The 23,813-nt window shown below is 40.6% G+C and overlaps 1 pseudogene; it reads right to left on the bottom strand.

Moving 5' to 3' along the window:
• The window catches only part of LOC135254979 (repulsive guidance molecule A-like), a 62,473-nt pseudogene extending 39,400 nt beyond the window's left edge, over positions 1 to 23,073 (bottom strand).
• Positions 23,074 to 23,813: the final 740 nt, after the last annotated feature.

Raw genomic sequence — 23,813 nt, 5'->3', positions numbered from 1 at the left:
GTTGAATCAAGACTAGACGCTGAAAGCTCTCTTATACCTGCACTAAGGAAGCAATTGAACACACCTGACTAATCAGAAATCTCTGCGAAGCCATTTGTCCCAAACATTATGGTGCCTTGAAATGGAGGGACCATTTACAAAAAGTACTGTCATTTCTAAATTTTATTAAAATACCAATTAATAAAAGCTGAGAATCTGCACTTTAACCACATGCAACTTGTTTTATTGAAAATCTAAAATTGTGGAGAACAGAGCCAAATCAAGAAAAAAATGTTTTTGTCCAAAACATTATGAAGCTCACTTTATTTGTCTTCCCTTATCCTTAATGCTCTTTGTTTCCACTCTACTGAAGTTAATTGCATCGGAAGCTGGCTTACAGATTCAAGATATATTCAGTCAGGTTATTTTGAATTCCCTTGATTACGACATCTGGGCATTGTGCGAGGCACCATCCTAAGAAGAATTTAAGCACAAAACAGAACCTTGCGTTCAAGAGGCTGAAATGAGTTCCTGTAAGCTCCTATAATTTTTCATTGACTGTAGACAAATTGAGCAATTATTTCAGTTAAATAATTACACAGCTATTGTCAGTGGAATTTAGACCACAATTCCTTGTGGCCTGTGAGGATGAGAGTTAATCAGTATAAAAGCATAATTCACTGAAACCCACTGTTTCGGGACATTTTGTGTCAGGAGAGGGCTGTTTCAGTCCGGCACAGAACACACATCATTTATCATTTATTCAAGGGATTTAAACACACACACAAAGACAATTCACCAAAAAGCAAACATACATATTACCAAAAATACACTTACTATAAGTAGCCACACAGACCTCAGCAAGAATGTTAAATTTCAGAATCTTCCAGATACAATCTCCAAATTCTTATTTTTTAAATCCACCACACTTAGGACCTTTAACCCTTGTGCAATAATGGTAAGTATTACCACCATCCTTATGGAATCATTACCTCCTGACTGGGGAAAAAGAACCTAGTGGAAGAAATCCAACATTGAATTGGATATTTGGATGAGTCATCTTCAAACCAATTTAAAATACACAGAACGCCTTCTCACCCACATGTACAAGTATGTTCATATGCACACATGCATAAATGCATGCATGTGCATATCCATGTCCACACACACACACACACACTTTATTTACTGAGATATTTACTAAGCGTTTTCTTGCCCTTATGTGTGATAATTTATATTATCACACATAAGGGCAAGAAAACGCTTAGTAAATATCTCAGTAAATAAACGCTTAGTAAATAACAGCCATGCAATAATATCATTTTCTCCTTTGCAAAAGAAAGGACCGATCTGAACAACTTTATATGGTTGCTAAGTGGTGTGAAAGAACTCTCCTCAAAAGGGTAGAAAAAACTCATTTAAGGAAAAGAAAAGGGGTGGAGGAGAGAGAAACAGAGTATGTCCATGAAAGTGTAAGCAGGTGTGCATTTGTACGCATGCTTGTGTGTGTGTGTGTATAAACGACTGACTGAATGAGTCAGAGAGAGAAGGCTTATGAAAGCAGGAGTTTGTATATGCAAGAGTGAATGCTTAAAGGCTGCTTCATACTTTCCGCGTTCCGTCTTCCGCGTCCGCGGACAGCTGCGGACTTGTACCGGTCGTGCGGACGCGCATACGGGTCCATTCATACTACAATTGAGGGTCCGCATCGGTCTGGCGTTCCACGCATGCGCACTTCCCGATCTACACTCCATTCCAGTTCCATTACCTCAGAGTGAATGCGTAAGTGAATGCAATGATAAGAAAATTTTGGTTACGCAAACGTATAAAACGCTATTCCAAAACCAAAATTAGACATGCTATACATCGTTAGAAAGCTTATACTCTCACCTAGACTGAACCAAAAAGGATGACAACGCTGTAAACCACAGGTGTGGTATTACGCACAGCTATTTTGGAAGGTACCCAGGCATCACAAATGCACGTTTATTTCACAAACGGATTGTCCAAGACAATATATGACCACTCAGTCTCAAAAGGGACATCTCTATGTGTAAAACAAATGGGAAGGTTGTATATTTATTCAATATTTAGTCCCAGATTTTGACTGTAGAATGACATGGTATCATTTTTTAAAACTTTGTCTTGTTTATTTCGTCATTCATTTCACTGCTGTATTAGCATATCTTAGGGCTATTGTCGGGTTTATCTTGTTGCTATGACGGAGTACGATTTTTGAGTGGTGAAAGAATATTTTTATGAATGCCCATATAGACAATATAAATGTGGGTAATGGCGGATCTCCTTGCAGAACTCTCTTCAAAACAAGCATCCATTAAATTTTGTTATCTGGAGCATGCGCAGTTGGTGCGCTTGCTATGCGTACAGTCCGCGCGGTCACAAATTTTGCGACCCTCCGGACATGGGCGGATGATGACATTTACGTCATGCGGACCAAAGCGGACCCTCGCGGACACGCGGACGCGGAAAGTATGAAGCAGCCTTAAGTGAGCTTGAAGCTTTGTGTGCCTGCAAGTGTGTAAGAGTACAATCAAGAATGAGGTTTACGTGTGCATGTGTTGTCTATTATGTTGTTACTGTTTGTAATTTTACTAAAGTTATTTACATTTTTAATTGTGGTTTTCAGTTTTCTGTTAGCTAACATTTATTTTTCTAGTGGGAGGTCTTTGTGCAAGACCTTTTTTGCCTCTCCTGCCCATTTCTCTTTCCTTCTGTATATTTTTGTAACTTGTTTTGATTGTGCAAATAAATAAAGTATCTGAATCCGAATAGTGTATTCGGGAAAGCATGAATAATGCGATGGAAACAGATATTTCTTCTACCCGAAGTTGCTCGTTCGGATTCGAAAAAAAAAAAAAAGTTCTCATAGCCTCTATCTAACGTTACACGGGCAGAGAGAGAGAGATGGGGGGGGGAGGGGGGGGCACCAGTTACACACACCAACAAACTTTGAGCCACTGCGCTGCAAAACGTTTAATAAATAGCCTAAGTTCTATGCGTCAGCCATTATGTTTCTTCAAATCGATTCATATCATTGTGGATGGCCACTAGATAAAAATACTGCGGTCAAGCCAGCCGCCACTTCGGAAATCACAGTCAAGCCAGCCGCCACGCTATTTCCTCCTGCGCGTACACTTGCGTTATTACGGTAATGAACTAAATAATCCGTCGACAAAACACGGTTTGCCGTCGCTTGCATTTAATTGATAATACTAATAAAGTCTAATAATACTAGGGTTTCATTCAGAAAGTGAAATGAAAAAACACACTATTTATCGTTCTAAAGCCAAATAAATTTCACTGGCTCACCAAGGAGGTTATGACTCGGGAGAATTAACTGTGGAATTTGAATAAGATGTATTTCAAAGCAATGCTACCCAATATTTCCTCAATTCTTTCAAATCACTTGGCCCTGTGTTTTGTAATCTTACCATTTTACAATGTCATGCAAACTTTGTGTCAGATCAAAGTGTCAAATATTTCGAATTGCCTCATGGAACACATCGAAATTCATGTAGAAAACTGCTGGTGAGTAACTACAGGAAGCATATTTCTCCAGAAAACATATGTTTATACTTGCTTCTGTACTGAATTTGAGTAAATGTACAAGTGATTGTATATTTGCTACGTACAATAAATACTGCATGTAAAATACATATTGTACATACATACAGAGAACTTCTATATCCCCATGGGGACATTTCCCTCGCAGCATGTTACATTCACATTTACGAACAGACATTTATACCAAGAAACGTACAATCATTCACGCAACAGAAAGGCTGGGCAGCGAAATACATACATACCAATACAAATTGGACATATAGACGCCTATTCAATCAATCTTGACTGTGAGAAAGCCATCCACACATATGTCTGGCCTGTCCATGTACTGCATGCTTATACACACAGGGCCAAGTGACTTGAAAGAGTTGAGGAAATATTGGGTAGCATTGCTTTGGAATATATCTTATTTAATTTCAGTTCGGCAAGATAGCCTATATTGTTTGTAGTACCGTAACATGGCGTCATTTTGATATCAATACTTTAATGGCAGGCCTGGATTTTGGAAGTCTGAATGAATGAGTTATAGATGGTGTATGTCTTGTATGTGTGAGTAACTTGGCATTTGTACATTGAAAACGTGTTTTTTATGAGATATACATACACAGGAGGAGAGGAGGAAAGTCTCCAAATGATGCTCAATAGTTAACTCTTGGTCATTTAGGTCTCTAATCTCAAACTTAGTTACAATGGAGCATAATTGTTTTTATAATTCTGTTTTTAATAATTGTCCTGAACATTTATTATTTACAGCATTTATTTTATATGTAGTATTACTGTTACTACTGTTACGTTATTATTTTTTATTATTATTTTATGATTATTTTTATTTCTTTATTTTTGTTGTTTTAATTGTATTTTGTATTCTCCACAACATTGTAAATGAGGGCTTGTTTTCTCAATGTGTCTTCCAAGAATTCAATAAAATGTTGATTTGATTTGAAAATGAAGTATAATTTCCCTTTGAGACCAACAACGCAGTAGATGACCCCAGCATAAAGGGATTAGGCTGAGTTTCAGCTGCCATACATTGAGGGAGAGGAGAAGGCTGCAGGCTCTTTTACTGCCCCTCAAGGTACCGCACTGAGAGGAGGGTTTCACAATTCCACCCACTTGGATTACAACCAGATGATATTTCCCTGATATCTGCCACAGTTGCTGCTGAAACAAAGTGCAACTTTCAGATGTTCCTTGAAACTCATGTTACCTGAACAGACAATAAAAATCCCCAAAGTCCCAAAAGTAAATCCCTTTTTCTCACTCACTCACTCACTCACGACCTGTAGGACGCATGCGCAGGTGGTGCTTCATTTAATAGAATTCATGCGTAGGTGCATCTCCCAAAATCACCACTTCGAACGGCATGACATATTTAAGCACAGCTTTATCGCCTAACATTACTTTAGCTAACCCTAACATGTTAGCGTTTCACCTACTTTAGTTAACATACTTAGCATGTACCACCGATACAGATGTATGGACACACAGAGGACAACAAATAATGTTACAGAGGTAAGGACATGCCATAGCTAGCTAGCTATATTGTTAGCCAAGTTTTACTCATGACACTTTGTACAGGTGCGCTGTGGGTCTGCATGGTTTCGTGCTTGTTAGTAAACTTTCTGCTCATTGGTCCTCACTTTCTCTTTATTTCACCACAAACTTTGGTAGCCACATGGGAGCCACAGTTTACCCCCCCCCCCCCGAGGTGTCTCACCTTGTAGTGGGCCAGTTGCAGATTACATTGCTTGCCTACCACCTAATCCAATTAAATTCACTCCCTTTGTTATGTAGTACCTTTAGCCGCGTTTCCACCAAAATTACCCGGAACTTTCAGTCCCAGGAACTACTTTACCAGGAACTAAAAGGTTCCTTCAGCCAATGGTTGTCTGCGTTTCCACCGGGGTCTAAAGTCCCGCGAAGATTAGGCAAATTAGCCCACTGACGTATGAAAAAGCGGCGTTGTCGTCGGTCCATCTGTCATGATTTCTTCTGTAACCCCATACTACCACCGAAGTAGCCTACATTATTTTCTAATAACCGGGACAGCCCGGAGGGGTTTATTCCACTTATATACAACGGGTTACCAACAATGACTATATATGGTTACTTTTGTATTTATTGATTTTTATCGATTTAATCACATGGAATTGAAATATTCTTCTGCAGCCGTTTGGGCATATTTTACCGCTGTCAAGCAAAACTGTCGTTGGTAGTTGAACTTGGACCGTTATGCAACAAATGGGATATAACAGGCCAATAGTCAGATTGTAACTGTTTTATATATCCTCTCAAACACATTCATTATGTTTTTTTATGCGAACATTCGCTTTCATGTCTTGACATCCGAAGCGACAGAATGCATTCACATTTCCAATATAGGCTAACTGGCAACAACAGCAGAAAACATGCACACGTTGTAAACAATTTGCTGTTTGATTACTTTCTCATCGTCAATTCCATATAGGCTAATCGCAAAATGACAAGAATAGAACGAAAACTCGGACTTGCATGAAAATTTAAATTAGTAGTGGTACAGCCACCGTTTGTTTTCCTTCGAAGTTACTGCTAGCCGAGCAGCGAAGTGTGCCCTCCAGATGCGAACCATGCACCATAAATTAGTCCATAGTCTTCCTGGTCTTTTTGTGGAATTGAAGAATGGCAGAGTAAAATTACGGCAGTCTGAAAAAGCTAAAGGTACGATTACTAGAATTAACCTGTTATTTTACCCTGACAAAGTGCGGAAGGTGATTTCCAGTTTGCTTTTACTGTATCACCAATGTGAATTACGCAGAACTACCGCATACCTCACATAACTGTATCAAACGTTTTGAGTCAATTACAACGGGCTAAGAAAATCCGGAAAAAAATATTCAGCAACCGAATTAATCCGTTTGAATGTTTTAGTACGTAATATGCTGTCCCAGCACGAATGCTTAGCATTTTATAAAACGAATACTAAAGCAAGAAAAGAACAGAAGAGCACACGTTATAATTCCAAGACGTTGGCAGGCTATAACCAAAAGTAGGCTACTGCGCCGCATAACATACAAGTTTGATTTGAAGTTATTATGAAAATAAATTGGTTTGCGCCTGCATATTTTCAAACATGGCGCCTGAAAATAGACACACAAAAAATCCCGTGAGTACTCGACTAATCAGAAATGTTCAGCGCTGCAAGCTCCACCCAAAAGGTTCCTGTACTTTCGGAAAGTACTACCCCCCGAGCAGGAACCTTTTGGGGGGTAAAACAAAGCCCCCAGAACTAAATTTAGAACCTAGTTCCTGCGGTGGAAACGCACTGAGTTCCTCAAAAGGTTCCTAGTTCCGGGGTATAGTTCCTGCGGTGGAAACGCGGCTTTTGTTTGATATCCCCTACCCCCTACTTCAGTCTGATTCCCCCACACCTTGTTTCTTCCCCCCAAAAGTCTGATTACCCCCCCTTTTCCTGTGATGCATATTTATTTAAGGCAATGACCCTTTGTTTCCTTGAAGGAACAGGGTATTATAAGTATTCACTGTGTTACGTCCCCGTTGTGGTCTAGGGGTACAGGGGAGTAACAAAATGACTGATTATTAAAGATTAAAGTTTATTTACACAATTATCTACACAGTGAACAAACGGGAGGGGAAACACTGGGCGGTACCAAACAAAAGAAGATAACAAACAGAAATATAAGCTATTAACAATTCTAGAAATAAAAGAAACTAACTAACTGAAACCCGAAAATCTTCCGAACCTAACTAACTACTCTATTCTAAACTGAACAAAAACATACAAGGGTGGTACACGCCCGTATCTATGTATATACACAAGTGAAACGAACAGTGACAGTGAAGAAAACAAACACCTACTTAAATCCCACTCCCAATATATATATACAAAACCAGCAACCAAACCAAAGACGCAAATCCAAACTCAAAGTCTTTTCAGAAATTCGATCGTTTACACAAGTCAAAATAATAGCACTAAGTCACGAGTATACAGAAGTGAACGAACATTCAAATCCAAGACGCACCGAGGTGTAACTGACAAGGTTAGGTTTTTATAGGTGTGGGTCTGTTCCTCATTGGCCGCCAGGCAGGTCCGCAGAAGAGGATTGGGGGGGAAACGGCGCACTCTTCCTTCTTCTTCACCAATGACGGAGTGACCCGTAGCAGACCTCACGGAATAATGAGACCGACAGAAACAAAAAACAAACCTGGCACGTAACACTCCCACCCATAAAATCAAAACACCTAGTAAGGCTAGTTACAATATATACAATTTAAAATTAAGTGCGTGACAGGGCGTCCGCCAATACGTTCTCTGACCCCTTTTTGTGCTTTATATTCAGATGGTAGTTTTGAACCAACAAGGACCACCTCATCAATCGTTGGTTATTGTTGCGCATGCGGGCCAAAAATACCAACGGATTATGGTCGGTAAACACAGTAACAGGTAGAGAGCTAGACCCGACGTATACTTCAAAATATTGAAGCGCCAGTAGCAATGCTAGTGTCTCCTGTTCAATTGTGGAATAATTTACCTGATGCCTGTTAAACTTTCGGGACAAGTAGCATATGGGATGGTCGATGCCATTGATATCCTCCTGCAGAAGCACTGCTCCAGCACCGGAGGCACTCGCATCCACCTCCAGCTTAAATGGTAACGAGAAGTCTGGGGCAGCAAGCACAGGAGCGCTACACAAGAGCGCCTTTACGCTCTCGAAAGCTAGTTGACACGCGGGGGACCAGACAAAGGCACAAGAAGGACTGAGCAAGCTTGTAAGGGGGGAAACCACAGTTGAAAAATTCTTACAAAAACTGCGGTAATAACCCGCCATGCCCAGAAAACGACGAAGTTCACGCTTAGTGGTGGGCACTGGGAACGCATTGATGGCAGTGACCTTCGCATCCACGGGACGCACCTCTCCTTGACCCACTTGTTTCCCTAGATATGTGACCGTAGCCTTTCCGAATTCACATTTTGCCAAATTAAGGGTTAAAGAAGCTGTACTCAGACGATCAAACACAGTTCGGAGGGTTGCTACGTGTTCCGTCCAATCAGACGAATAGACAACTAGATCGTCTAAATAAGCTTCGCAGTGTGAAACCCCCTCCAAAACAAAATTCATCAACCTTTGAAAGGTCGCGGGGGCGTTTCGCATTCCGAAAGCCATGACAGTATACTGCATGAAATTGTCAGGTGTAACGAAGGCAGATATGTCAGATGCACGAGGGGTTAGCGGTACCTGCCAGTAACCCTTTAACAAATCTAACTTGGTGACATATTTAGCAGAGCCGACATTATCTATACAGTCCTCCATACGAGGCAACGGGAAAGAATCTGGCACAGTCAAAGAATTAACTTTACGGTAGTCCGTGCAAAAACGAGACGTCCCATCAGGCTTGGGAACCAGCAAACACGGAGAACTCCACGGACTGGAGCTGGGTTTGGCTAAACCGTTCTCCAACAAATAGGCTACTTCCTCCCGCATAATGGATCGTTTGGTGGGATTCACACGATATGCATGTTGCTTTATTGGTCTGGCGTTATCTACATTGATGTCATGCCGTAGCACTGAGGTTTGGGACGGAACATCACAAAATAAAACAAGATACGCTTTTATTAATTGCACAATGTCTGTTCGTTGTTTTTCATCTAAATGAGTTAAAACAGATGATAGATTCTGCAACATCTCAGAATTCCTTAACCGAGCACACTGATCAAGGGTGTTCCGTAAAACAAGACCATCTACGTCATCACCAGAATGCAGCGCAGAGGCAGTGGCTACAGAGGAGACAGTGGGCCCTACTGTCACTCTCTTGGATTCTTCCTGAGAGTTTCCTCGGTCGTGATAAGCCTTTAGCATATTAAGGTGGCAGACGCGTGATTGGCGTTTGCGATCGGGAGTTCGGACAACGTAATCCGTCTCGCTCAGTTTACGGTCAATGATGTAAGGACCAGAAAATTGTGCATGCAGAACAGAACCAGGATTGGGCAACAATACAAGAACCTTGTCCCCTGGCTGGAAAGAACGAGGCACGGCTTTCCTGTCATAGCGAACCTTCATTTTCGCTTGAGAGGAAGACAAAGCCTTGTTAGCAACAGCGCACGCAGTGTGTAATCGCTCACGAAACTCACTAACATAATCCAGAATATTTGTATTAGAGCAGGAATCATCACACAACAACTTCTCTTTCAGTAACTTCAATGGTCCTCTAACAGTATGCCCGAAAACAAGTTCAGCAGGGCTAAACCTCAGTGATTCCTGCACAGTTTCACGGACAGCAAATAACACCAATGGGATACCTACGTCCCAGTCATTCCCAGTATCTAGGCAATACGCGCGTAACATAGATTTCAGGGTCTGGTGAAATCGCTCAAGCGCACTTTGCGATTCAGGGTGATAAGCGCTGGAAATTTTGTGGGTAACAGACAGAGTCTTCATTACTTGGGCAAACAGCTTCGACATGAAGTTTGAACCTTGGTCCGTCTGGATAATCTTAGGCAACCCAAAGGTAGAAAAGAACTGAACCAATGCCTTCACTATAACCGGAGCCGTAATTTTACGAAGAGGTATCGCCTCAGGATACCTAGTAGCTGTGCACATTACGGTTAGCAAATACTGATGTCCAGACTTGGTTTTGGGTAATGGGCCAACACAATCAACCAACACTCGCTCAAAAGGTACACCCATAGTTGGTATTGGATGAAGAGGTGCGGGCGGAATAACCTGACTCGGTTTTCCCGTATACTGACAAGTGGAGCAAGTACGGCAATATCGGACCACAGAAGATTTTAGACCAGGCCAGAAGAAACGTCTCAATATCCGATTGTACGTTTTCGTAACGCCTAGATGTCCTGACAACACGTGATCATGAGCCAAATATAACACGTGCTTCCGAAATTCAGAAGGCACAACAATTTGATATATAGCACTCCACTCTAATCTTGTAGAGACAGCGGGAAACCACTTGCGCATTAACAACCCATTCTCCATGAAATAAGCAGATTGTTTTTCTTTGTTTTCCGAGGACAAATACTTTGCTAGAGAAGAATCAGCCTGCTGGGCAGCTATAAATGTGCTCTCGAGTAAAAGGCAAATGCAATGCATCAGTCTCTGCGTCACTCATACTCACAGGGACCTCCGTTTTCAGCGAGAGTGAGGAGGACTGTTCCCCCAAATCTGGAGAGGCTAGGAAGGAATCAGACAAGTCAACATCTCCAGCTTTACGAGACTGGGCACGGGTGACAGCACATGCAGGAAACACAGTTGGGAATGTACGAGTTAACTCGTCAGGGTGAGTCTTAGCGTCTGGTGTGTCCAACACTTCCAATACCGGCAGTACCTTCCCACCAGCAAGATCGTTACCCAATATAAAAGTAACACCTTTTACGGGTAGAGAGGCTCTTACTCCAACTTTCACAATGCCATTTACTAGCTCTGACTGCAAATGAATAGTATGCAACGGCACCGTCATAAAGCCCATGTTAATGCCTTGCACTAAAACATGAGAACCATTAAAAGTCTCGCTGGACAAAGGCAGTACTTCAGAGAGAATGAAGGACTGAGCCGCTCCAGTATCCCTTAGAATAGTTATTGGTACCGGATCTTTCTGATCTCCGGACAACGAAACAAACCCCTTAAGAATGAAAGGTTCATAACCAGAGTCAGGAACATTCTCAGCGCTAAGTACAGGTTCAGAAATACTAGGGACTGTTTTAATTAAACCAACACTCTTGGGCTGTTCAGAACTCTGCCGCTGCTGCTTTCGCTTTAAAACCAAGCAATCGGCAATTATGTGACCAGGCTTATGGCAGTAAAAACATTTCCACTCCGTTGCCCATGGGGAAACTGGTCGAGGACGATTGTCAGGTCTTACAGAAGACAAAATACTACAGCTTTTCTCGGCTCCTTGAGACGCAGCACGAGGAGAAGACATGAACACAGTTTTGTGAGTTAACACAAACTCGTCCGCTTGGACAGCTGCTTGTGACAGCGAAGTAACCTTTTGCTCATTCAAATACACAACAACACGCTCCGGCAAGGAGTTCTTAAAGTCCTCGATGAGAACCAACTCACGAAGAGAGTTAAGGTCAGTGACTTTGGTAGCTGAGCACCATTTATCAAAGAGAACCCCCTTCTCTCTAGCGAACTCAACGAATGTCTGATTTAGGGATTTCTTGTGATTCCTAAACTTCTGTCTATAAGCCTCGGGGACAAGCTCATAGGCGCGCAAAACAGCAGTTTTAATCGTGTCATAATGTAAACTGTCTTCCAGCGACAGTGCAGAGCATACCTCCTGGGCCTTGCCAATAAATTTGCATTGCAATAAGAGAGGCCAGATATCCTTCGGCCATTTTAGCGAAGCTGCAATACGTTCAAACGCTCTGAAGTAGGAATCTACTTCAGTCTCTCGGAATTGCGGTACTAATCTAATGTGCTTACTGACATCTAATGTCGTTTGCAGGGGATCGGACAAAGGAGAAACATTTGAGAAAACTGAGGGGGTAGACTGTGCGACAGGACCTGGCGCAACTTGCTTGGTCGCCAGTTCAAGCTGCCGCAACTTAACCGCCGTCTCAGCCTCAATCTCCAATCTGCGGATCTCCAATTTAAAATTGAGTTCTGCCTGCCTTGCCGCCGCCTTTTCCTGAGCCTCTAGTTGGAGACGAACGAGGCGCACTTTCAAACGGGGATCAGCACCACTGAACTGCCCACTCCCAGCTGACACGGGAGAAAATGCAGGCAGTGTAGGTTTGCCCTCAGCCTCCGCTTCAGGTTCAGCCTCCACCTCGCATTTAGCTGGCGGAGCTACAGATGCATCTGGATCCTCCTCAAACGCAGCAGCATCGGGCAGACCAGGTAACACAAAGACCCGCAGCTCAACCAACCCCTCTAATACGACGGCCTTAATGTGTTTTTTAAGCGCCTGTCGAGAAACCGCAATACCAATGGTCGTCTTTGCGACACTTATCAAACTGTTCTAACGTAGGATTCTGGAGAAACCCAACCAAATCAAAGAGAGCCATTTCCAACGGTCCCTATCGCCACAAGAGGGCGACAAGACAACACACCCCGCAACTGCGGACCTCAAAGCAACGTCCAAAACTAAGACACAAATAAATATTAACCTACAATAATCAGACAATTTATCGGGAAATAATTAATAGTGTAATTAATTATCCCGGACGAGCCCCCAATTTTGTTACGTCCCCGTTGTGGTCTAGGGGTACAGGGGAGTAACAAAATGACTGATTATTAAAGATTAAAGTTTATTTACACAATTATCTACACAGTGAACAAACGGGAGGGGAAACACTGGGCGGTACCAAACAAAAGAAGATAACAAACAGAAATATAAGCTATTAACAATTCTAGAAATAAAAGAAACTAACTAACTGAAACCCGAAAATCTTCCGAACCTAACTAACTACTCTATTCTAAACTGAACAAAAACATACAAGGGTGGTACACGCCCGTATCTATGTATATACACAAGTGAAACGAACAGTGACAGTGAAGAAAACAAACACCTACTTAAATCCCACTCCCAATATATATATACAAAACCAGCAACCAAACCAAAGACGCAAATCCAAACTCAAAGTCTTTTCAGAAATTCGATCGTTTACACAAGTCAAAATAATAGCACTAAGTCACGAGTATACAGAAGTGAACGAACATTCAAATCCAAGACGCACCGAGGTGTAACTGACAAGGTTAGGTTTTTATAGGTGTGGGTCTGTTCCTCATTGGCCGCCAGGCAGGTCCGCAGAAGAGGATTGGGGGGGAAACGGCGCACTCTTCCTTCTTCTTCACCAATGACGAAGTGACCCGTAGCAGACCTCACGGAATAATGAGACCGACAGAAACAAAAAAACAAACCTGGCACGTAACAACTGTCTCCGTCATTTGTTGGTTCTTTGTTTATCTGTACTTGGGTAACAGACCAACTAGTTCCTTTGCTACATTAAACTACCTGTTTTGAATCGTGCCTGCATTTATTTTTCTACTTACAAAAGTACGGTGGAATAAATTGAACTCTTTTTTTTTAAACAGCAGAAAGGCAAACAATTTATGTTTGAGAAATCTTAAACAAAGCAAAGAAAAAAAGCAGAAAAATATGAAGAAAAAGTCTATACGAAGCTCTGAGAGTCAAATGTGTAACAGTAATATCATGCAAAAGCAACATCTCTCTATATTGAAATATATGCATGTGTACTAGCAAGCAGTGTCCAATGGCTTTGCTCATAAATACAGACAGGAATTTTTCTTGGGCGCATGAACCAAAATGATTTCAACGTGCATTACCATCTATATCCATCGACATGGGGCATCTACATCCCTGCAGGCATTGGATTGTTACAATCACCTGATTAATGATTACATGTGAGAGGAAGAAATGTGACAATGTTAAACAAAGAAGTCAACAGTAACAGTAACCTCCTGGTATGCTAAGTTCATTTTGCAGTTTACAACAAATCCACACAGGCTCCAAAAACAACAGACCAGCATTTATAGACAAAAACATCGATAGTAGTCTGAAATCAACAACAGGGTTGGGAAAACCTGACAATTCTAAATTATGCACATTTTTAAATAGGCATGTAAGACACAGTGGATATATTTCTTGAAAGCAGATTTGGCCAAAGTATGGGCCGCAAACTGCTGACTCAAAGAAAAGATGGCCATAGATGAGTCAGATGGCACAGACAATAGCCCCTTTTCCACTGCAGGGCCGAACGGTTCTGAGCACGGAGAGGAACGGTTCCAATGGTGTTTCCACCTGGAAACAGTTTGGCGCGGAACGATTACAAACCGTGCCCAGCACAATATTTTCGGCATGGTTAGACAACCGTGCTCAGTGCAGCAGAACTGTTCGGGTGGGCAGGCTTAATGACGATTGGTTTCACATTACGTCAGTTTTGTGACTCCGCATACGGTCTCTTCACATCATCTTCCATAAGCTAGGTCGGTGTAGAAGCTAATATAAATAAAAATACCAATCAAAAATCGTATTCCGTCATAGCAACAAGATAAACCCGACAATAGCCATAAGATATACAGCAGTGAAAACGCTGCTCACTGAATAACAAAATAAACGGGACAAAGTTTTAAAAAAATGTTACGATGTCATTCTACAGTCAATGTCTGGGACTAAATATTGAATAAATACATAATCTTATCATTGGTTTTACGCGTAGAGATGTCCCTTTTGAGAGCGAGTGGTCATATATTGTCTTGGACAATCCGTTTATGAAATATATTTCGCGGATTTGTGATGCCTGGGTACATTCAAAATAGCTGTGCATAATACCAAACGTATTGTTTACGGCATTGTCGCCGTTTTTAGTACAGTCTGGCTTGATTGACAATTCATTTATTCAGTAGGTGAGAGTATAAGCTTTCTAACGATGTATAACATGTCTAATTTTGCTTTTGGAATAGCGTTTTATAGGTCAGCGTAACCGAACATTTTCTAATCATCGCATTCACTTATGCATTAAGACGCTGCACCTAATGAAACGTTAACGATTTTTCGCAATTTCTTGGAAAATACTATTATTATTGAGGACTTCTGGACATAGCCAAGCCATATATTTGCAGATAAAATAAAATTTCAGATAAAATTTCATCATTGCTATGTAAGTATTACTGCTCAAAATATTTCGGTTATACACGTTAATTTTGGATTGAGTGTCTTTAAATAGGTTAGTGGTATTATATAATGTGGATATTTCACACTGTAATGTAAGCGTTAGATAGTAGTTTTTTGAATGCATGCAACAGTGATGGTCAGTGGAGGATACGCTAAAAACCAAAAACAGACCAAAATACACAGAATGCTCGTCCGTTTCGTGAGCCAACGAAACATAACATAACAAAAACAAAACAGTTATGGGGAGCGACGACAACAACTGGCGCATATTACATCCACAACGGGATGCTGTCACTGGCCCACTTGCTGTCCTCACTAGATACCTCCTAGTCCTGGTTTTAGTAGCCCGACGGTGGAAACAGAAACGGTAACTGTTCCCACGAGTACAGAGCAGCACGGAACGGCACGGAGTGGCCCTGGTAACGGTTCGGCCCTACAGTGGAAAATCGGCTAATTATGTTTTGCATCAAACAATACTTACAGAACATTGATTTCAAAAATGTAACTGCATTTGTCTCAGATACAAATTATATGTTGAATTAATACAATGAAACCCTCAAATGCTTGATGCCAAATGCAGCTCATTTTACATATAATGCTCACATTGTGACACTCACTCAAAAAGCATTTGAGCCAGCAATTTCACACAAGTTTACAAATTTGTTAGAGTCAAAATTATTTTCAAGCATTCTTCAAGCTCACTGCACAGCACCAAGGTTTAAACTTGACCATAAAATGAGATGGCCCATTGGTATTCTGCTTTACTGTATAATTCCCTGTTCAATTTCTACTCCAGATTTCTGGACCTGGAAATGGACATCACCAAAAATAACCCTATGCTGACCACATATACAACCCTGATGCACTCCAAAGGAAACAGTGTTACTTTCAACTCGTGGAAAAACTAGGCTTTCAGGATTACTGACCCCTACTGAATCCTGAAGTCCATTACAAGTCTTCTGGACTCTTCACTTACAAATTATTTGCACACAAAAAACTGCACTGCATGGCACTGTTGGTGTTCAGGAACAGAGAATAAAAAATCATTCCAAATATTGCACTAAAGGCAAAATGATATTTATCTCTCCAAAATAACTGCTGATGTGTCCCTTCCTTTGGACAAGTTTACGCTAAGTACCACCAAATAATGACATTATTGCAAACAGATGGCAAAAGGTCCAACAAGAATCACTCGAATGAGTAAAACCATGATTGATCTGATAGTCAAAAACAGACCCGAATGATTCACAAGGACGTATAACGTATTAATGGGCCTCTCTGACCATAACATGACCCTGATTGACAGAAAACTAACAAAACAGCATCTACCAATGTTTACGAAGGAACATCAATCAGGGAATGCAGTCATTCCCAAAAATAAAATGGCACAATTTGAAAATGAACTAAATAATATTGACTGGAATGACGTTTTACAAGCCAATGATTTAGACAACTGTTGTAACACTTTAGCCGCGTTTCCACCAAAATTACCCGGAACTTTTAGTCCCAGGAACTACTTTTCAAGGAACTAAAAGGTTCCTTCAGCCCATGGTTGTCTGCGTTTCCACCGCGGTCTAAAGTCCCGCGAAGATTAGGCAAATTAGCCCACTGACGTATGAAAAAACGACGTTGTCGTCGGTCCATCTGTCCTATGATTTCTTCTGTAACCCCATACTACCACCGAAGTAGCCTACATTATTTTCTAATAACCGGGACAGCCCAGAGGGGTTTATTCCACTTATATACAACGGGTTACCAACAATGATTATATATGGTTACTTTTGTATTTTTTTTATTTTATCGATTTAATCACCTGGAATCATGGCAGAGTAAAATTACGGTAGTCTGAAAAAGCTAACGGGACAATTACTATTATTCACCTGTTATTTTACCCTGACAAAAAGTGCGGAAGGTGATTTCCAGTTTGCTTTTACTGTATCACCAATGTGAATTACGCAGAACTACGGCATACCTCACATAATTGTATCAAACGTTTTGAGTCAATTACAACGGGCTAACAAAGAAAATCCGGAAGAAAATATTCAGCAACCAAATTAATCCGTTTGAATGTTTTGGTACGTAATATGCTGTCCCAGCACGAATGCTTTTTATAAAAAAAATTTATAAAACGAATACTAAAGCAAGAAAAGAACAGAAGAGCACACGTTATAATTCCAAGACGTTGGCAGGCTATAACCAAAACTAGGCTACTGCGCCGCATAACATACAAGTTTGATTTGAAGTTTTTATGAAAATAAATTGGTTTGCGGCTGCATATTTTTAAACATGGCGGCTGAAAACAAACACAAAAAAATCAGAAATGTTCAGCGCTGCAAGCGCCACCCAAAAGGTTCCTGTACTTTCGGAAAGTACTACCCCCCGAGCAGGAACTTTTTGGGGGGTAAAATAAAGCCCCCGGAACTAAGACCCTATTTAGACCCTAGTTCCTGCGGTGGAAAAGGTTCCTCAAAAGGTTCCTAGTTCCGGGGTAAAGTTCATGCGGTGGCTTTTGATGAAAACACTCTCAGAACCAATTGAGAAATATACACAAATCATTAAATGCAAGCGACGAACAGTCTCTTTACCCTGGCTGAATAATGATACTCGCCAGTTAATGAAAAAAAGAGATCTTACACTGAAAAAGTCACTGTTCACCAAAACGAATACGGACTTCCTTACCTTTAAGGGACTGAGAAATATGGTAGTTAGGGAACTGTGCAAGGCAAAAACTACATACTTTACACAACTTTGCGAAATCTGAAGGAAATAGCACCTCTCTCTGGAAACACCCAAACAGTCTTACTAAACCTAAGCCCAGTCAATGAAAATCAATAATGGAGCTGTAAGTAAATGGAGTGATTAGCACTGACAGTACAGAAATTGCAAATTAATTTGATAATGGCTTAATTCAATTAGTGGAGCTTGCTAAAAAATTTGAACCAGTAAAATTACCACAGGTGACTATGACAGACTCATCGCAGTCTTTCTATATTAAGGAGGTTGATCAAGAGAAAGTAGGTAAAATCATCAATAAATTAAGTAATTCAAAGGCAAAGGATCTATTTGGGTTGAATACTGCTCTTATCAAAACACACAGCTCCACCCTGACCAAATGCATCTGATAAACCTCTCCATTAGAACTGGTGAATTCCCATAAAGTTGGAAAACAGCGATCATAATGCCAATTTTTAAGGCTGGAGCACCAGACCAAGTAGGTAACTATAGACCAATTTCTATTCTACCCGTTTTCTCAAAGGTCCTGGAAAAAGTTATTGCAGAACAACTGGTTGACCACCTTGAAAGCAATGAACTTTTTTATCCTAAACAATTCGGATTTACGTCAGGATACTCAACGAAAGTGGCCAACTGCTACCTCACTGAAAACATCAAGAGCTCACTAGACAAGGGTAATGTAGTGGGAGCAGTGTTTTTAGACCATAAAAAGGCTTTTGACACTGTGAACCATGAAATACTTCTGAACAAACTTAGCACCTTTAACTTTTCTGAGCAAGCAACCGGCTGGTTTACATCATACCTCGAATGTAGAGATCTTGGGGCCTCTGCTTTTCAGCTTATACATAAATGATTTACCAACATGCTGTAAAAGAGCTGGTTGTCAAATGTACGCTGATGACACAATCATTTATGTATCAGCTAAAACCCCTTGTGTAGCAGCAGAGACATAAACAAATGAAATGGAGGGTGTATCCCAGTGGCTCAAAAACAATCATCTAACCCTGAATCTTAAAAAGACTGTGTCAATGTGTTTTTCCATGAGAAGGAAAGCAAAAGATAAGCTCACAATTAAAATAGATCAAGAGGGAAATACAGGAAGTCAGTGATTTTAAATTTTTAGGTATCATTTTGGACTCCCAACTCAAATTTGAAAAACATGTTAAAAAGCTATGCAAGACCGTAAAGACAAATCTGAACTGTTTTAGAATGATAACACATTACATACCTCTTAAGGCAGCTCATGCATGCCATGATATTTTCACAACTATCCTATTGTGTTACTGTATGGAGCCAGGCTTCACAGTCAACTGTCAAACCAATTACATCACTATACAAACAAGCACTGAAAATAATGGATCAAAAACAAATTAAATGGCACCACTGTATAATTCTGAAAAAGTACAAGTTTGTCAGTTATGACAGCTTAATCAAGTTTTCTTTTATCAAATTGATTTTTGAATGTCTGAACAATCTCACCCTAGCTGTACTTCGTCCATATGTGACAAAAACAAACACCAACAGAATCGCCACTAGGGGATCAGCAAATGGCAACTGCAGAGTGGCACTGTGCAAAACCACGTTCGGTCAGTCATCTTTTTCAGTAAAAGGGATACATTTTTGGAATGCCCTACCAACTGAAATAAAAACACAAACTGATCTGAAAACATTTAATGAAAAGGTGAAACACTGGCTGAAACAAAACCAAACCTGCAATCACTGATCACTGATCATGCACTTGTGCACGCACACATGCACATGGACATGATACACACAGATAGAGGAACAGACACACATAGACAAACATAGATACATACTCATAAAGACACACGGACACACGCACCTATAAACATATGCACATACACATAATTTCCATGAATTAGTGAACATACACACGTGCACACGTATGTGCACGCGTACGCACACACACACATACACATACGCAACACATGTAAAATGACTGTAATGTGATGCAATCATTGTATGATCATGTAAAGAATGTCACTACTTACTATGTGCTCACTTTAACTAATGTACTTTTGGTAATGATGATATGTAATGACCATTTTTAAGTAGAAAAGCCTAACCAGGGACAGGGGTTGCAAATTAGCCTTGGCTATAAATCCTATATACAACATCTGTTTCATGTTATTGTAACCTGTTACAATGTTTTATGCATTGTCCCTGACAAATATACTAATAAATAAAATAAATAAACACCTCCCACCTTCATCCCACCTACACAAAATTATGTCAGTTTCCACACAGAACTGATGTTTTTGACACTGACACATGCCGAACACGGCAAAAAATGTGTATGTTTTCAGATTTGTGTCCGCCCCTAAATGCTCCTTTTCATGCAGTGTAAAATTCCGATTTCCAGGCTTTGGTTTCACTATGATCCTGTGTTTTAAGTAAGCATACCACCACAAAAGTACCACAGCCTAGTTTTTGACAGAACACTTTGATGATATCCACAATATGGCAAAATCCATATTGTGGCACTGCGTCATACTGATATTCATGTTAATAATGATACACCGCCCACCCTTACGCCGAACACTACGAAAAATATCTGTGGCTCTACACACAAAAGTCGGGAATCATTGCTGTCAACCATTGTCTGGGCTTAAGTAGTGGCAATTGATGTAGATTACTGGGGGGGGGGGGGGGCAATGTGATAATTGATAGAAAACAAGGACCCATCAATCTCTTGCTGAGGGATAACTGAAAACTGACGGCAGTCGAGAAAACTACTCTAGATAAAATAGACAAATCTACTCATAAGTAGTCTAAATCTACCACAAATACTGACCACAATAACAAATACACAGATGGCTAAATTGGAAGCATACAGGATGGTAAAATAGGTCATATATTCTGTTTGTCAAGAATGTGGATATAATACCCCAAGCCCTGCATACGCTTCATTAACTTTATTTTAACAAAATACAGGTTTACTTATCTGTTCTGTCACTGAATTCTTCCTTTCCACAAATGGTTTAGTTTCAGTGGCGAGATGTCAACACTTTCTGCAATTACAACCCCACTGAAAACACCACTGTAGTCAATTTAGTTTTTGTACAAACTAATGACACTCAGAGATGAGGAATTCTCTTACATCAGTCATTTAGATGGCAATGTTCAATTTCCTCAAATAGTATGCAGGGAAATCTTATGTAAACTTCTAAATTTGCACATAAACAACGTTTATCTCCGTACAAGTACACTAATTGCAGTGAAATCGACGTTGAATCGATTTCTAAACTGTTCAACAAACAACCTTCCTCGTGACAATAAGAACAATATCTCCAATGTGTTACTAAACAATTGTAAGGTGTTCAGTAACACACAGGTGACATTCATGCGTTTCGGCAGAGGAAAAAGTTAAACGCTACAAAATCCCTTCAGCTCAGTGAAATGAAGACGCATGCCCTTCCCCCGTCATAACTAAAAAGGCATTTATCATCCATCTGATAAACTGCCGTAAACGAATCTCCAGAATGAATAAATATCGGCTAACACGTACATTATCTTGTTTGCTTAACGTTTAGTGACATTAAAGACAACATATACTAAGATCTGGCAAACAACGAAACTTGAAGATAAAGTTTGGGTGGTGGGAAGTACCGAAATCCCGTCCTATAGATATATCGACGGGGAACCAAAGGAAACAACATCCCTTGTAATGGATGAATAAAAACCTAACATATTACACTTTTTAAAGGTCACGAGGAATAAATACGTGTGATGTATGGTACCACAGAGAAAAAATGTTTTTTGGCGTACGGTGCAGAGTCCAAGTGTCACATCAGAGCATCCAAATTGAAAACTCGCACACTTAATTTTGGTCCAAGAAAAAGTGCGCGCGCAGGTTTTTTTTCTGGATTTATGAGTATGGTGCCATGAAGTATTACGCAACTAAAACGTGTTCAGTGAGGTGAAACATGGTTTATGTGATAGGGTAGGGTATTTCACTTGGGAACGTGAAGTCAGATATCAAGTGTCCAATGCCCAGTGCCCACTGTTTAAAATACCCAAAACTATTTTTAATTGGGTAAAACACGAGTATGAATTAACGTGGCGCTGAACGTGTATCCCCTCCCCCAAAAGAAACAGAATGTGTTTAGGAAGAATGCATAAATTCAACTCTGCCAAACGCATTGTGAAAACTGCGTGGTTTAATTTAAAACAGATGAGGTAACTTGAACTCCAAAACGCACGTCCCTTTATCTTTTCTTGGATGTTAATCAAAGTTATTTGGAGGGACCTAGCAACTATGCAAGGTTCCACTTTTCAGTTTTCCGTTTATATGTCCTTACTACAAGTTGTCGTGATTTTTGCTAAACATATCGGTAGTTTATCATTGTGTAATTGAACTCTTCCCCAACGCAATGTAAATATTCATGTACCCTGGAGCATAGCCAAATGCGTCGCTATGGTATAGGCTATAGCCTATAGCAAAGGAACACAACAACATTTGCTAAAATACACAGATTAAGTCGAACCAAACAAGAAAACCACTAAAAATGAGTCACTTAAAACACAACACACACATACACACACATTAGATGCACGCAATTCCAAGTTAGTAGCCTCCTGCGACAGCCTACCTGCGCGACAATGGGGTTAAATTTAAGGAAATGTTCCAAAGATAAAACGCACATCGTGAATCGGAAGCGTGACTTAAAAATATATTGGAAACAACTGAGAATTCTAGAGTCTTACCTGTGGGGAAGAGACAGATAAGCAGCACAAGGATCTTGCCGACTTTTTGCGCCGAAGATCTTCCTCCTTTCCCCATAACCATCCATCCAGCACGGGGTTGCACTTCCCTCCTCTCCCTGGTCAGGTCAATAAAAGAGTCGGAAAATAGAATTAGCCGACTAGATTGATTGTATCATTAGAAGCGGCAGTAAATCCGGCATAAAGAGCGCAAGAGGATAAGAGCAAGCAGAGCAGAGAAGTGAAACCATTCTTCCGATCGTAAATGGGTCGAACCCCAGCATTAGCTATTTCTTTTCATTTCCTCTCGCGTTCTAAACGTGAATTAGCAATGTTTCAGATTCCACCGCAAAACAGCCAGAAATGGCTATCGATCTCTCATTTCGGTGTGTGTGGGGGATGTCAAGGAGGTGCTGCCCACAATCCTTTTTTAACCAATGAGAAGCGGTGATTTTTGGCCTCAACCCCAAAAGAGTTTCAGATTACACCCCGACCTTGACGAAAGACTTCGACTCGTTGAAGTAGTGTTTGATGAACACTGAATCTTGTACATGTACTGGATTAATATAATTTATTCAGTATTTATTCATTATTGTGTTCCTTCTTTTTTTTACATTTCCACCTGAATCAAAATCTTTTCTGAAACGAAATGAATACTCCTTCCTTACAACAACTAATTGTAAAGCACTGCAGGGATGTCAGCCACCGGTTTTCATTCCCTATATAAATGACTGTGTAACTGCATTGTCCAATCAATCAAATTCTACTTTAGTGACTCCGAGTGACATAAGCAATAATAACTAATATCAGGAAAGAGCAAACAATATTGTTGAGTGGTTCGACAAAAACACATTGATTCTAAACACCATGCCTACAAATCAACCCAATAATGATTAAGATGATTGTATCATTAGAAGCGGCAGAAATCCGGGATAAAGAGGCAAAAGGATAAGAGCAAAACAGAGAAAAGAAATGAAACATTTTCCCATCGTAAATGGGTGAAACCCCCGCATTAGCATTTTTTCATTTCCCTTTTCCGCTTCTAAAGTGAATTTGCAAGTTTTCGATTCCACGCAAAACGCCAGAAAATGGCACGTCCCCATTTTGGGTGTGGGGGGAGTCAAGGAGGGGGGCCCCCCCAA

Source organism: Anguilla rostrata, chromosome 5 (genome assembly GCF_018555375.3).
Source record: "Anguilla rostrata isolate EN2019 chromosome 5, ASM1855537v3, whole genome shotgun sequence".
Taxonomy (NCBI): domain Eukaryota; kingdom Metazoa; phylum Chordata; class Actinopteri; order Anguilliformes; family Anguillidae; genus Anguilla; species Anguilla rostrata.
This window is presented reverse-complemented; position numbering and strand designations above follow the sequence as displayed.